The sequence below is a fragment of the Biomphalaria glabrata genome, chromosome 14, assembly GCF_947242115.1.
Source record: "Biomphalaria glabrata chromosome 14, xgBioGlab47.1, whole genome shotgun sequence".
Classification (NCBI taxonomy): domain Eukaryota; kingdom Metazoa; phylum Mollusca; class Gastropoda; family Planorbidae; genus Biomphalaria; species Biomphalaria glabrata.
This window is the reverse complement of record NC_074724.1, coordinates 13,147,609-13,164,259: the sequence shown is the minus strand read 5'-3', so window position 1 is coordinate 13,164,259 and position 16,651 is coordinate 13,147,609. Positions and strand designations below refer to the sequence as shown.

At 35.2% G+C, this 16,651-nt stretch overlaps 1 protein-coding gene across 1 annotated transcript in view; it reads left to right on the top strand.

Moving 5' to 3' along the window:
- The window catches only part of LOC106073878 (dopamine D2-like receptor), a 392,532-nt gene that overhangs the window by 68,432 nt on the left and 307,449 nt on the right, over positions 1 to 16,651 (top strand). The gene's annotated exons all lie outside the window — the stretch shown is intronic.

The following is a 16,651-nucleotide window of genomic DNA, read 5'->3' as shown; positions in this document are numbered from 1 at the left end:
ACAAAAAGCACAACTATGCAAGTCCAATTGAGAAGCAATGTAATGGAATCGATTATTGCTATTTTTGTTTTTGTAATAGAAGTCATTTGGATACTTAAATTACCCCCTCCCCCCGTTCTGCTTCGTACAGAGTATCCTCGTCGATATGTTTAAGTGCAGTTCCCATTTCCTTTTGATTTTATAGATTGAATAAGTTCATCGATTATAAGTAAAGGTCGATTTTTTACTTCGATATTGTAGTACTTAAAGGGCTATAGGCATTATAGATAGATAGATAGATAGATTGATAGATAGATAGATAGATAGAGAGAGAGAGAGAGAGAGAGAGAGAGAAAGATAGATAGATAGATAGATAGATAGATAGATAGATAGATAGATAGAGAGATAGATAGATAGATAGATAAATAAATAGTTGGACAGATAGATAGATAGATAGATAGATAGATAGATAGATAGATAGATAGATAGATAGATAAATAGTTGGACAGATAGATAGATAGATAGATAGATAGATAGATAGATAGATAGATAGATAGATAGATAGATAGATAGATAGATAGATAGATAGATAGTAAATGTCTCTTACTCTCACAAAAGCTTACACAAGCGCATGTTGGTGTTTTGATCGAATAGATTAACAACTATGAACTTATGGTTCTAGAATTTCGATTTGACATTAAGTAAGTCCTAATGATTCTCACGATCAACAAAACAAGGTCAAGGACACTAAATTGAACTTGACTGTTACTATTGAAATGTGAGCAATAATTTAAACAAGATCTCAGTGCTTGGCAAATAACTCTTCCTATCAAATCTATTGTATAACCTCTAGTTATTTGCCCATTTGTTTTGGAATACGTGTTACGCCTTAGAGTGACAGTCTAATACTTCCACCAAATTGAGATTATTTCGTGATACAAATGGAAGGGATTAAAAAATGGATCATGAAGTGCTAAAAAGTGGATCATGAAGTGCTAAAAAAGTGGATCATGAAGTGCTAAAAAGTGGATCATGAAGTGCTAAAAAGTGGATCATGAAGTGCTAAAAAGTGGATCATGAAGTGCTAAAAAGTGGATCATGAAGTGCTAAAAAGTGGATCATGAAGTGCTAAAAAGTGGAACATGAAGTGCTAAAAAGTGGATCATGAAATGCTAAAAAGTGGATAATGAAATGCTAAAAAGTGGATCATGAAGTGCTAAAAAGTGGATCATGAAGTGCTAAAAAGTGGATCATGAAGTGCTAAAAAGTGGATCATGAAGTGCTAAAAAGTGGATCATGAAGTGCTAAAAAGTGGATCATGAAATGCTAAAAAGTGGATAATGAAATGCTAAAAAGTGGATCATGAAGTGCTAAAAAGTGGATCATGAAGTGCTAAAAAGTGGATCATGAAATGCTAAAAAGTGGATCATGACGTGCTAAAAAGTGGATCATGAAGTGCTAAAAAGTGGATCATGAAGTGCTAAAAAGAGGATCATGAAGTGCTAAAAAGTGGATCATGAAGTGATAAAAAGTGGATGATGAAGTGCTAAAAAGTGGATCATGAAGTGCTAAAAAGTGGATCATGAAGTGCTAAAAAGTGGATCATGAAGTGCTAAAAAGTGGATCATGAAGTGCTAAAAAGTGGATCATGAAATGCTAAAAAGTGGATCATGAAATGCTAAAAAGTGGATCATGAAGTGCTAAAAAGTGGATCATGAAGTGCTAAAAAGTGGATCATGAAGTGCTAAAAAGTGGATCATGAAGTGCTAAAAAGTGGATCATGAAATGCTAAAAAGTGGATAATGAAATGCTAAAAAGTGGATCATGAAGTGCTAAAAAGTGGATCATAAAGTGCTAAAAAGTGGATCATGAAATGCTAAAAAGTGGATCATGAAGTGCTAAAAAGTGGATCATGAAGTGCTAAAAAGTGGATCATGAAGTGCTAAAAAGTGGATCATGAAGTGCTAAAAAGTGGATCATGAAGTGCTAAAAAGTGGATCATGAAGTGCTAAAAAGTGAATCATGAAATGCTAAAAAGTGGATCATGAAATGCTAAAAAGTGGATCATGAAGTGCTAAAAAGTGGATCATGAAATGCTAAAAAGTGGATCATGAAGTGCTAAAAAGTGGATCATTAAGTGCTAAAAAGTGGATCATGAAGTGCTAAAAAGTGGATCATGAAGTGCTAAAAAGTGGATCATGAAATGCTAAAAAGTGGATCATGAAGTGCTAAAAAGTGGATCATGAAATGCTAAAAGGTGGATCATGAAGTGCTAAAAAGTGGATCATGAAGTGCTAAAAAGTGGATCATGAAATGCTAAAAGGTGGATCATGAAGTGCTAAAAAGTGGATCATGAAGTGCTAAAAGGTGGATCATGAAGTGCTAAAAAGTGGATCATGAAGTGCTAAAAAGTGGATCATGAAGTGCTAAAAAGTGGATCATGAAGTGCTAAAAAGTGGATCATGAAGTGCTAAAAAGTGGATCATGAAGTGCTAAAAAGTGGATCATGAAGTGCTAAAAGGTGGATCATGAAGTGCTAAAAAGGTGGATCATGAAGTGCTAAAAGGTGGATCATGAAGTGCTAAAAAGTGGATCATGAAGTGCTAAAAAGTGGATCATGAAGTGCTAAAAAGTGGATCATGAAGTGCTAAAAAGTGGATCATGAAGTGCTAAAAAGTGGATCATGAAGTGCTAAAAAGTGGATCATGAAGTGCTAAAAAGTGGATCATGAAGTGCTAAAATAGCCTCTCGACACGTCCTTTAGTTTGTACACCGGATACACCAAAAAAGTAGCTATTGACAGTTTGTCTTCCATGTAGGAAAATCTCCAATTCGTGTTGTTGTTTTTTAAACTATGCATTTTGTAGAAAAAAAAAAAGATGGAGCTGATTGGAATGTGATGTCTCATGTCAACGTAAGCATGTCGTACAGAACAAGCAGACGAGAGTATCAACTCGCTTTACATATCTAGCTGGCAGCAACAGATTTCATAAAACACCAGTAAGCACTATCGTCTGCACCTCCGTGGCGCAACCCTCCATTTTGTTTTGTCATCCTCACAGCTCTTCCACGGACAAACTCGTCTCTTAATATTTGTAGTTGTCAATTGCGATCTCGTAAATAGTTGTAAATCTTTTTTTTTTAAGTATCATGAGAAGTCTTATCTTAGAGATTACAGACTTTTTTTTTTGTTTTTCAAAACAGGAGATCGTTCCCATCTACAAATATCCGAATGTAATGAATAAACGGTTGAACGCCGTTTATCCGAACACCAGATATCCGGAACGGTGTCTAATTTGTCTTGCTGTTGTGCAGCAAAAGATTAGCGATTATTTCTCTCAATAATGGTAGGCTACTACATATAACGATTTATTCAGCTGTATATTTTACTTGAATTTTATTGTATATTTACGTAGGGCGCCATAACCTCATAAGAATTTTCTTTATATTGTTTTGAAATGAATCGTTTATAATATTCCGCAATCCGTTATCAGGGTGATCCTTTATCCGGACAGATCCCGTTCCAAATTTATCTGGATAATTGACATTCTTTTATAATAAGAAAAATGTCATTAATTTCCCTTGCTGATCCTGGCTACAAGTTGTAAATTCGAAAGGTTCTTGGAAAGAAAGAAGAACTTATTAGAATTTGTCCTAGCATAGGGAGTAAGAAATGCGTTTTAAGTATGTGTTTGTAGTTGTAAAATACGGTTTGGTGTTTGATGACTTCCATGTCTTACGTCTTAAAGTGTCTTTGAGTTTTGTGTATTTAATCATAAGTGTCACTCTTGTGAAATTTAAAAATTGGTTGGCAATAAATATTGTTATAGTATTTTGCTTCTTTTCTAGTAATAGTACTTTTTATCTTTTTTTATAGTTTTGGGATCCCAAGTGCATACTTGTTTTATGTATGATTTTCATTTTCTGAAAATGAATATAAAAAGTAATGTGTGTGTGTCTGAGTGGAGTAGATCGCTGGACTAGGAATCTGAGGAGGCGCGAGTTCAAATCCTGATTTAGTGGACATGTTTTTATTCCAATTTGAAATCGAGATATGTTGTGATCTTTCAAGTACAAAGTTACCATAGATACGATTTCACACCATTCTCGTGATGTTCAAACTACTAAAATACATCACAGAACACCAAACATGCCACAATAGGCTTGTTATGAACTATGTGCGCGAGTTTCTGATCTTACTATTAGGAAAGGTGGCGGATAGTTTGGGTGTATGTACTGAGTAGATTCTGACAATGCTGCGAAAGATTATGTCATTTTATTTCAATTATTTTTTTCTCAAGAGCCACCACGTTTCCCCACATCCTTTCTGTTCTTTTTCTAGGGTGGATCAAGGTACTGAAAAGGGGACCTTGAGTGCCATCTTTTGTTTTGAATGACAAATTTCTCTTGACGTACAGACGTTCATACCTACTGCCTAGAAAGGCTCTCATACTTCAGTATTGGCCAATCCAACGCCTTTTTAATTTGTTATCTGAACTACACACTTTTTACAAGTGGAATTTTTGCAATGTAGACGCCAAGAGAATGAATGTCTAAATTTTAAAAAAACTTACGTCTCTGAGGCTCCGTTTAATCCCCTACTTGGTTAAGGCGAGTTAATGCTTTGGCTTATGGGAAGGGGCGCCACTTTTAAGAAACACTTAACAATAAGTGTGAACAGTAACTTACTTACTCTTGATTTACAATACAAAACTACGAACTTGTAGTGAGTCTTCTTCTTCTTCATCGTTCTCATTGTTATGTTGGAGTGTTCAAATGACTAGACCAATACATGAGATGAACTGCGCAGTGTTTTCCAAATCAGGAAGCTCTCCATATAGTTTTCTTTCTATTGGGGTGATTTGGGGCCAATGTCTTATACGGGCCTCTTGGTAGAGAGAGCAGTTTTGGAGGACGTGGTCGGCATTTTCTGGTAATACTCCACATGGGCAGATTTTACTGGTTCCAATTTTGAGCTTCCGGTACATGTGTTGTCGCATTCTGTTGTGTCCGGTCCTGAGTCGAAAGATTAGACGTTGGTCTTGTCGGGATAGCTTATAGTAAGCGTCATCTTTCTTGTGATTTGGATGGGAGCTCGTCCATTTCTCATTTATTTTATCTACATTTAATTTCTTCATTTCTTCTGGATAGAGTGCAGAGTTTACTTGTGAGTTTGTTCTCCCACTCTTGGCGAGTGTGTCAGCCTTCTCATTTCCTTCTAGTTGTATGTGAGTTGTAGTGAGTAAAATTAAAACTCTTTTCTATTTCAATAGTGCAAAACAGATGTATCTTAGTACCAGTATCTCACTATAAATACAATTCAAAGAAAAAAAAGACAAAATACTCATAAAAGCCTCAAACCTATAGAGATCGAATACCTTCAGAGCTCATAAAGTTGGTACAAGTACTAAACCCGAACGGCGGTCTTCACTTCAACCAAGGCTTATAGGCGTAAAAAAAAAGTTAATTTTGAATTCGAGAATAAAAATAAATAAATAAATAAAGCATAAAAAATAAAACTTAGAAAAAACCCAGGAAAAATCTAAGAGAAAAAAAAATAGAAAAGAAAAGGGATGGAAAAATTGCAATAAAATAGTCAGACGTTGTTGAGGCTTGAAAATAAAACAACTTTTTTTATTATTATTTTCCTTTAATTTTTGGTTGAACTTGGGAAATCTTTAGCAGCAGTTCCGGGGCGAAGCTCGTGACATTTTAATCAACTTCGTGTCAACAGTGTTTCAAGACACTTAGCAGACGTTACTTTGAATAAATGGGACTGTTACGTGTTAAGTGCGAGTTTCTCTCCAAGTGTGTGTGTGTATGTGTCTGTGTGTGAGAAGAGAGAGGAAGCAATGGAAGAAAAAAAAGTTAAATTTAGATTTTTTTAAACAATTTCATCCGTATAATATCAGTAACACTAGTTTTAGGAATGTGAGATAGCAATCTAAATTCCTGCTTCATTGACAAAAATGTTATTTTGTTAATAGACGATTCTTAGAATTACAATCGATGATATTTGTTTTTTCTAATAAAGAATAGAATGACAGTGGAGTCTTAATAGTCTAACACAGGGGGTGGCCAAACTATTGGTTCCATGCGCCAACATTTTTTACTTCTGATTCAGATGCGCTACTTACAATTTGATAAGTTTCAGTCCTTGAAAGTATGGTCATTTGTACATTATTTGGTTTGTGATACTCTTTTATGTATAGTAGATGAGGGAATAAAACAAAATTAAACTTTACTTATGAAGTCTTTCTCTGTTAACGTTGGCATTTATAATTTTAATTTAGTATTTCTGTAGGATCTATAGACTGATTTTAATTTGTGAAGACTGATAGCAGTTTTAAATGTAAAAAAATATATATATAAATTCACAAGCAATATATTTGTCAATTTGCTTGACATTCGCCAATTTTTTATATCAGGGGTTCTCAACCTGTGGATCGCGACCCCCTTGGGGGTCGATTGACGATTTTCCAGGGGTCGCCTAAGGCCATTGAAAATATGGATTGTTATTGTCTATTCTTCTATTGCTGTATGTGTGTGTGTGGAAGAGGGGTCGCGTCAGAGTGGTGGATTGTAAAAAGGGGTCGCCGAGCTTAAAAGGTTGAGAACCGCTGTCTTATATGAAGACTTCATTTCGTAACCTCAGTTTCATGAATGAAAATATTTGATCGCATCGGTATCGGACAGGCATATGTAAGATTACAGTTCCAGTAACTCTATCAGCCAATGACGGCTTAGTTTACTTTAGTTCACTTTATTTAATTGATGATTTCCTAGACGTAACTTTGCTTCTTCAAATGTGTCTGATCATCTAGTTTTTCCTTAGAGTAACTTAAAGACGATTAGATCTTTGAAAATGTTGAAATTATCATCATTTTTTCTAATAACAAAAAGCTTAAATAGGTAACATAAAAAAAATGTCTTAAAAAAAAAAAAAAACAATAACAAATATAAACAGAACTATACACTTTTAAAAGACAATACTATGCTATAAATAACATTAAACCAACGTGTTTTTTTTTTGTTTATTGGTCTGATTAGTTTTATAATTATTTCGGGCAATTTGAGGTTCGCAATAGCTAATAAGTTAAATTCTTGTGAAAATTTTTTTTTTGTTATTATCATTGTTAGAGGCCCCCGTAAGGGTAAAAGCCCTATTAGGTTTGTGCAAAAAATCCATCTGTCCGTCTGTCACATTCAGATATCGTAAACTAGAAGAAATATGAAAAATATTATTTCACCATGCGATGTGGCTTGAAAAGTTTAGGTGCAACGTTTAATTTATAAAATTAATTATGCAAGCAATTTTTTCATAAAAATACACCAATTCTAAAACAATGAAGTAAATGTAAGGGAGGCAATGTTACAATATGTTACCAAAGAAAGACAGTCTTATGTGCACTTTCAGTATCACTAAGTCAAATATATTTATAAAATGTACAAGAAATGTTCACAACCAATATAAATATTAGTTAAATGTGTTTTTCTGGTCCACTTAAGTCCACTAGCAGCTAAAATTAAAAGAAAACATTTATATTTGTTTATAAAGGCTAAGAATGCACTTTGTATGTAAATATCACGCACATTTTTTTAAAATCGACTTTTTATGCAGAGACTTTCGTGCAGTAGCGTAACTCCGCGGCTTGATATGGTGCTAAACTATTTTCTTTAAAAATTTTTAATAATCAGATTTTATTTATTTTTTGTTTAGTGTAATCGTGCAACGCCCCACTTTTGGCGCATACGCCATAGGTTGGCCACCCCTGATCTTATACTTCTTAATCCGACACACATAGTAATCCGAAACACTCAGTAATCCGACACACTCAGTAATCCCACACACTCAGTAATCCCACACACTCAGTAATCGGACGCGGCGCCAACATATACTCATGTATTAAATGTAAAGCGTAGAACGCATATTTTGTACAAAGCTTATAGTAACTCACTCTGTTTGTCTGTCTGTCTGGTCTGTTTGCACTCGCTATTTCTCCCACACCCATTCTTGGATAAAATTGAAACTTTGTACAATTATTGATTGGCATTGATAAGACATGAATAAACGCTTAACCATTTAGTAAGTTAATTACTGGCAAATCATTATTCTTCTTGATACCAACAAGGAAAATTAATCTTTAAGTAATAAAAGATAAGGCTAAATATGTCGGGGTTCGTCCCCTTTGATAATTGCATTGATCAAGTTGAAACTTTAAACATTTATTTATTGTACCTATAAGAACATGAATAAATGTTTCAAATAACAAAAAGTCAATTAATAATTGGAAGTTCCCTATTTTGTTGACTAAACTATCCCTTTAAACAACCTTTAGGGCAGATCATGTAGACTCTACAACGTTGATGTGTTGTTGTTGGCTGATGTCATGTGGCCAGCAAATTGACCAACCGATTTTACTTTTCTTAACTCATACCAGTCACCCGTTAAGAGATGGGTGGATTCGATGGTGTCATTAAAACCCTGAGATTCAAGATCACATTCTTCACCGAGATTTGAACTCGAGACACCTTGATTCACAAGACAAGTGCTTTCCAACTCAAGCACCTCGCCACTTTTTACTGTAAATATTGTTCCATAAATCGTAAGGCCTTGTTCAGGCATTGTTCGGTCCTTGTTCAGGCTTCCCCACTCTGGACACCCCTTGAATCCGGACCTGATATTAATAATTTTTTTTTTTCATAGCAGTATTTTGTTCTCTAAACTTCGCCTTACACTAAGATACCACTGGCAACTTTATGTCTAAATGTATTGCTTTGATATGTTTACTTCAAAATAAATTCACGTGACATAAAGTGACTTTCCTTTACACCTTAGTGGTCGCACCTAATGACTTGAAAAGTTGTTTCTAAGCGAAGATTTAGTGCTAGAGTCCTCAAAGTTCAATTCGAGTTCAACCGTCTAGCGCATTAAATATAAAATGATGTCTCGAGATAGTTGCCGGCTACTACAATAAATATAGTTGTCAGGAAATACGCGGTAACTAGCGAGTCTGGTGGAAAAAGCATTAGGGGTGAAGTAGTAAAGAGTTAGAACACAAGAGAGATAAGAAATAGAGACAGACAAATCTAAAGACAGAGAAAGAGACAAATCTAAAGACAGAGAAAGTGACAAATCTAAAGACAGAGAAAGAGACATTTCTAAAGTCAGAGAAAGAGACAAATCTAAAATCAGAGAAAGAGACAAATCTAAATTCAGAGAAAGAGAAAAATCTAAAGTCAGAGAAAGAGACAAATCTAAATTCAGAGAAAGAGAAAAATCTTAAGACTGATAGAGACAAATCTTTAGACAGAGACAGAGACAAATCTAAAGACAGAGAAAGAGACAAATCTAAAGACAGAGAAAGAGACAAATCTAAAGTCAGAGAAAGAGACAAATCTAAAGACAGAGAAAGAGACAAATCTAAAGACAGAGAAAGAGAAAAATGTAAAGACAGAGAAAGAGACAAATGTAAAGTCAGAGAAAGAGACAAATCTAAAGACAGAGAAAGAGACAAATCTAAAGACAGAGAAAGAGACAAATCTAAAGTCAGAGAAAGAGACAAATCTAAAGTCAGAAAAAGAGACAAATCTAAAGACAGAGAAAGAGACAAATCTAAAGACAGAGAAAGATACAAATCTAAAGTCAGAGAAAGAGACAAATCTAAAGACAGAGACAGAGACAAATCTAAAGAGAGAGAAAGAGATAAATCTTAGACAAAGAGACAATTCTAAAGAAAGAGAAATAGGCAAATCTAAAGACAGAGAAAGAGATAAATCTTAGACAAAGAGACAATTCTAAAGGTAGAGAAAGACAAATCTTAGGACTGAGAAAGCGATAAATCTTAAGACAGAGAAAGAGAAAAATCTAAAGATAGAGAAAAAGACAATTCTATAGACAGAGAAATAGACAAATCTAAAGACAGAGAAAGAGACAAATCTAAAGTCAGAGAAAGAGACAAATCTAAAGATAGAGAAAGAGACAAATCTAAAGACAGAGAAAGAGAGCGATCTAAAGATAGAGAAAGAGACAGATCTAACGATATAGAAAGAGACAGATCTAACGATATAGAAAGAGACAGATCTAAAGATAGAGAAAGAGACAGATCTAAAGATAGAGAAAGAGATAAATCTTAGACAAAGAGACAGATCTAAAGATAGAGAAAGAGACAGATCTAAAGATAGAGAAAGCGATAAATCTTAAGACAGATACAGAGACAAATCTAAAGACAGAGAAAGAGACAAATCTAAAGACAGAGAAAGAGACAAATCTAAAGTCAGAGAAAGAGACAAATCTTAAGACAGATACAGAGACAAATCTTAAGACAGAGACAGAGACAACTCTAAAGAGTGTAAGAAAGCGACGAAAAAACAAATGTAACAATGAAGAGAAAGGGGAGAGCGAAGAGAGATAAGGAGAGAGACATAAAAAGAGAGACACAAGGAGAGAGACATAAAGAGAGAGACACAAGGAGAGAGACATAAAGAGAGAGACACAAGGAGAGAGACATAAAGAGAGAGACACAAGGAGAGAGAAACAAGGAGAGAGACATACAGAGAGAGACATAAAGAGAGAGACATAAAGAGAGAGAGACACAATGAGAGAGACATAAAGAGAGAGACACAAGGAGAGAGACATAAAGAGAGAGACTCAAGGAGAGAGACATTAAGAGAGAGACATAAAGAGAGAGACATAAAGAGAGAGACATAAAGAGAGAGACATAAAGAGAGAGACATAAAGAGAGAGAGACACAAGTAGAGAGACACAAGGAGAGAGAGACACAAGGAGAGAGACATAAGGAGAGAGAGACACAAGGAGAGAGACATAAGGAGAGAGACATACAGAGATAGACATAAAGAGAGAGACATAAAGAGAGAGAGACACAAGGAGAGAGACACAAGGAGAGAGAGACACAAGGAGAGAGACATAAGGAGAGAGAGACACAAGGAGAGAGACATACAGAGAGAGACATAAAGAGAGTGACATAAAGAGAGAGAGACACAAGGAGAGAGACACAAGGAGAGAGAGACACAAGGAGAGAGACATAAGGAGAGAGACATACAGAGAGAGACATAAAGAGAGAGAGACACAAGGAGAGAGACATAAAGAGAGAGAGACACAAGGAGAGAGACATAAAGAGAAAAGAAATGATTGACAGAAAGAAAAAGAAATGAAGAGAAAGAGAGGGAGCTAGAGGGAAAAGAAAAAAAAAAGAGAAATTGAAAACAAAAGAGAGAGAAATATGAGTAGTACAAAACTAAAGTGACTCAATCGTAAACGTCTTAATGTAGCGGTCGTGGTGATGTAGTCAGGGAAGGTGTGTTTAGTCGCCACCTGCTCCTGAGTTACCAGCTTGACCACCGGACATTGCTGTGTGTTGTGAACTGTATATACTTAGCCACTGGTCGTGTGTCTTGGGGTACTTAGGAGAAGTGTGCCCTGCTCTGGAGATCTTTGGGCTAAGTATATCTTTAATAATTATTGTATTCGTAGATATAGCCTTAAATGATTTCCAGGCAGTATATTTTAACCCTGATGTTAGGCATCCTAAGGTGTTCCCAAACGTGACATCTTTTTCTAGCCTTGTATCGAGGATGGATTCAAATTTGTCTTGAACCATCAGATAAAGAATTCACAAGCTAAGAAGAGGAATGTGTACACATGACTATAGTCCAATAAAAAAGTATATAAAAAACAAGTCTAATGTACCGATAAAGTAGCCATTATTTTAGTACTAGGGCACAGAGGGGGGGGAAAAAATGAATTGAGCTAATCGATAAATCGAATGAAAGTATCGATCTCCAGACACCCGTTGGAGCCTGTGATTGATAGTTTAATTGGGTGATTGTGAAAATGTAGACAAATGAGAGAGCGAAAAGAAATCAAGCGCCTTGCGGGGGAGGGGGGGGCGAGGAGCGGGGGGGGGAGAATGAACAGCTTTGTTTCTTGCAGATTACTGAAGTATTCGACAGGGGCGTGTCAGTCTTGGGGAGCTTTCACAGACTTGGGTATTTTATCATCTTTAAGATTCTGTTGAAAGTTGCGCTCCTACAGAACATTATAAAACCTATACAACTATACCACATTTAACTCTTAGTACAAGTTCATGTAATCATTCAATGCAAATAATAGTAAAAATGAAGACTCTGGCACTCGATACAATTTAACATGAAAACATTATAAAGTCTAGGATACACTTTGAATTATGACCAGTATTTTAATGTAATTGGAAAAAAAGGCTTTTTTTTCTCTTTTCTTCAAATCCGAAGATTAATGAGTAGTGCAGTATTTACGTGGCTACGCAGCCCCAGATTCAACCTAGATATTTCGCCACAAACAGCTTTATACAATAATAACTTATCTTATTAAATACAGACGTTACTTCCAAAAAGATGATAACGTCCTAAGCCTGTTATAAGGTCAATCTAGTCATGCATGTTAATCAATGACTTGAATTCTGTGAAGTCATTTGTTTTCATGACTGACTCAAATTTTCCTAACATATGGAATGAGGAATGTGCCTTTTTCTGTGTGTCTTTCTGAGTATTTTAATAGATTTTGTTTTTGTATTTAAAGATTATGGTTCAGTTCAGTGTTTTATGTATAATTGCTACTTTATTTTTGAGTCTTCTATCCTGAAGGCTTTCTAAATTTAGTGATGCATAATTTGGATTATAGTACGTAAGCATGACACTAACTATAGCTCTATACTAGTCATCTCATTTGTTACATGTATTTCGTTGCACTCTGGAGTAACCGAATGGAAAACATTTAAATCTATTCATATCTGTCATGCGCCAAATAGTGCTACTAACAAGGAATACATTCTGACACCATCTCTCTCTACAGCTCATAAGAATCTCTAAGCAGAGCTAAAAGTACGTGGTAGTCAAGTTTACTTAGGGGAGATAAATATAAATATGTTTTACATTTGTTTTCAATTTCGTTCATTCTAGTTCTAACTTAGATCAAAAATTTTAAAAAATAAAAAGGAAACCTGCCGAAAATTTGAGATCAGTTATACACAATTCACAATTAATTTTTTTTCCATTTAGTCAATGTATTATAACGTGTCTTTAATATACGAAGTATTATCTGCACTTACTTATTATATCAAATATGTTTGTAATATATCTTACCCAGAGGCCGGCTACTACAACAGTTACAGATCTCAGGACCACAATATTTGTGCGATTGGCTGACGGTGACTAAACGATAAAACATTTGATAGATCACTGGGCACTCCTAGTGCTGCTGGCCCACTCAACCAAGGCCGCCTTTGTCTTCAAGAGACTAAACACAGGGAGTTCTCCTATGCTCAATAAATAGATCTAGATCAAAAGTTGACAATACGTGAGACCGCATATCACCAGTGTGGCTCTTTAAGATTCTTATACATGACGAAAAATACTATAAATAGCTAGCCTCTTGGTGTATCCGGTGTAAAAGTCGATAAAATTTTGTTGACACTTTTAAGCTTTGAAAAATAACATTTTCTAAGATCTTCCTTTTTATAGCACAAAATAATTTTCAATCAGGACTTTCACTCTAATAGGCCTAATTATTTTAAAATATATGGGCAACTAAATATCGGTAATGAAGCAGAGTTTATGCAAAGAATTGGGATATTGTTAACTCTTTCTTTCCTCATTGACGATGCCAGAGTTGATTTGACCCCCATTAAACGTAATGGATTTTTTAATTCATAAACTTTAATTTGTGTTTTGTAAAAAGAGGATGCTCTCTCCAACAATTTAATACCAAATAGAACATTTACTGATAACAAACAAAAAAAGTTATTGAAGTTTAATCATAACAGGATAGTGAAATTCAAATGAACAAAATGAATAATACTTTCGAAACGAGGAAAATAATTACGGAAAGAAAGAGTTAAAGTCATGGGCGTAGCCAGGATTTTTTTTCGGGGGGGGGGGGTTTGGGAAAAAAAATATCTGTGTGTGTGTACATATTAATCTTTATTACATTCTGACCCTTTCGGAAGACGTTTAATGTGCCCTAGAATAGATTCTTCTCGGAATTAGTGGAAAACGTGTAGACTCCCCGCCTTTGCTAGGGTCTGGGGGAGCTCGCAGCGCTATTTCTGGTCTTGAAAGCCAAAAAAATGCATATTCTGAGGTATCTACAGTGCATTTACCTGCTATTAAAAAGTTTTATTTCAAAAACCTAATGTGCTATTCTTACTGACTTAGACCCTCTCGCACCGTTCGGCACATTTTCCCGCAAGCTGTTTCCGCTACTCTTATTTTGCGTAATTCATTTTGTCGGAGAACATGTCCAGCAAAAACCTCATGCGACGCTCTGTCACAGCCTTACTAAGGGGTCGACTCCCAGTTCGGCATAGGATTTCTTTGATTTAGTTCCGATCTCTATGACTGACTCCTAAAATCTGTCTTAGCCATCTTTGTTGAGCCACATTTAGTGTTTTTCAATTTCGGCAGAAGACTATTCACACTTTATTAATGGGGCCCAAGCCACTGGTAGAAATTTGTAACCTTTATTGACTACGCTCCTGGAATTACACGCCTGTATTTTGCTTTAGATTTTATATCGAAAAGGAAAGTTTTTTTCGTCAAAATCATCTATTGAGGGGTTTTAAACTAAAAAATCTCTGGAGTTTGGTGGGTTTTTTTTTATTCAAAACCCCATTTAGCTACGATCATAGAATTTGGTGACTGTAGTTTGCTTTAAAATAATATTGAAGGGAGAGGTTTACAACTCTAAACGCTCTGTAGGGGAATTTTAAACTCAAAACCATCTGGAGGGGTTTTAAACTTTAAAGAAAAAGCCATCTGGAGGAGGGGGGTTTAAACTCAAAACTCCCTTTGGCTACGCTCATAGCATTTTGAGTGCGCAATTTGCTTTTTTTTTAAATATTGAAGAGGTAGTTTTCAGCTTCAAACCAAGCTGGCAGGGGGTTTTAAACTCAAAACCCCTTTTGCTACGCTCATAGATTTTATAGTGTGTAAATTTTTATATTGAATAGGTACTTTTTAGCTTCAAACCCCAACTGGAGGGGGGGGGGAATTAAACTCAAAACCCCTTTGGCTACGCTCATAGAATTTTGAGTGTGTAATTTGCTTTTTTTTTTGTATTGAAGAGGGGGTTTATCGTAAATTTTGGAGGGGTTTTAAAATCAAAATTTTCCTTAACTGTGTTGTTGGAATTTGTGGATTTTTGTTTCCTTTTTTTGCTTTGTTTAATAGAAGAGGGCGATTTAACTGCAAAAATCTCTGGTAGGGGGTTTTAAACTCAAAACCCCCTGGTAGAGGGATTTGTATCTCTAAACCCCCTGATAGGGTTTTTTTAAATCTCAAAACCCCCAGGTAGGGGGTTTTAAACTTAAAAACCCCTGGTAGAGGGTTTTTAACTCAAAAACCCCTCGGCTGTGCTGTAGTAAGTGATGATTTAGTATTAAAATCTCACCTAAAATAAACAAAATGAAAGCAAAGATCAGTCACTTAATTTCGTTTCGGGGGGGGGGGGGGGGTTGAACCCCAAACCCCCCCTCTGGCTACGCCCATGGTTAAAGTTATGGCTGAATTATTTTTTATTTCGTTGGCAACCCTGAAGCTGGAATAAGCGTCCTTGACATTGTCTAGTTTATCGTAAAAGTCTCCAATATCACCCTAGGTTTTTCTAGTCTAGTTTAAAGTCTCCAATATTACCCTAGGTTTTTCTAGTTTAGTTTATCGTAAAAGTCTCCAATATTACCCTAGGTTTTTCTAGTTTAGTTTATCGTAAAAGTCTCCAATATCACCCTAGGTTTTTCTAGTCTAGTTTAAAGTCTCCAATATTACCCTAGGTTTTTCTAGTTTAGTTTATCGTAAAAGTCTCCAATATTACCCTAGGTTTTTCTAGTTTAGTTTATCGTAAAAGTCTCCAATATTACCCTAGGTTTTTCTAGTCTAGTTTAAAGTCTCCAATATTACCCTAGGTTTTTCTAGTTTAGTTTATCGTAAAAGTCTCCAATATTACCCTAGGTTTTTCTAGTTTAGTTTATCGTAAAAGTCTCCGATATCACTCTAGGTTTTTCTAGTCTAGTTTATCGTAAAAGTCTCCAATATCACCCTAGGTTTTTCTAGTCTAGTTTATCGTAAAAGTCTCCAACATCACCCTAGGTTTTTCTAGTCTAGTTTATCGTAAAAGTCTCCAATATTACCCTAGGTTTTTCTAGTCTAGTTTATCGTAAAAGTCTCCAATATCACCCTAGGTTTTTCTAGTTTAGTTTATCGTAAAAGTCTCCAATATCACCCTAGGTTTTTCTAGTCTAGTTTATCGTAAAAGTCTCCAATATCACCCTAGGTTTTTCTAGTTTAGTTTATCGTAAAAGTCTCCAATATCACCCTAGGTTTTTCTAGTCTAGTTTATCGTAAAAGTCTCCAATAGTACCCTAGGTTTTTCTAGTCTAGTTTAAAGTCTCCAATATTACCCTAGGTTTTTCTAGTCTAGTTTATCGTAAAAGTCTCCAATATCACCCTAGGTTTTTCTAGTTTAGTTTATCGTAAAAGTCTCCAATATTACCCTAGGTTTTTCTAGTCTAGTTTATCGTAAAAGTCTCCAATATCACCCTAGGTTTTTCTAGTTTAGTTTATCGTAAAAGTCTCCAATATCACCCTAGGTTTTTCTAGTCTAGTTTATCGTAAAAGTCTC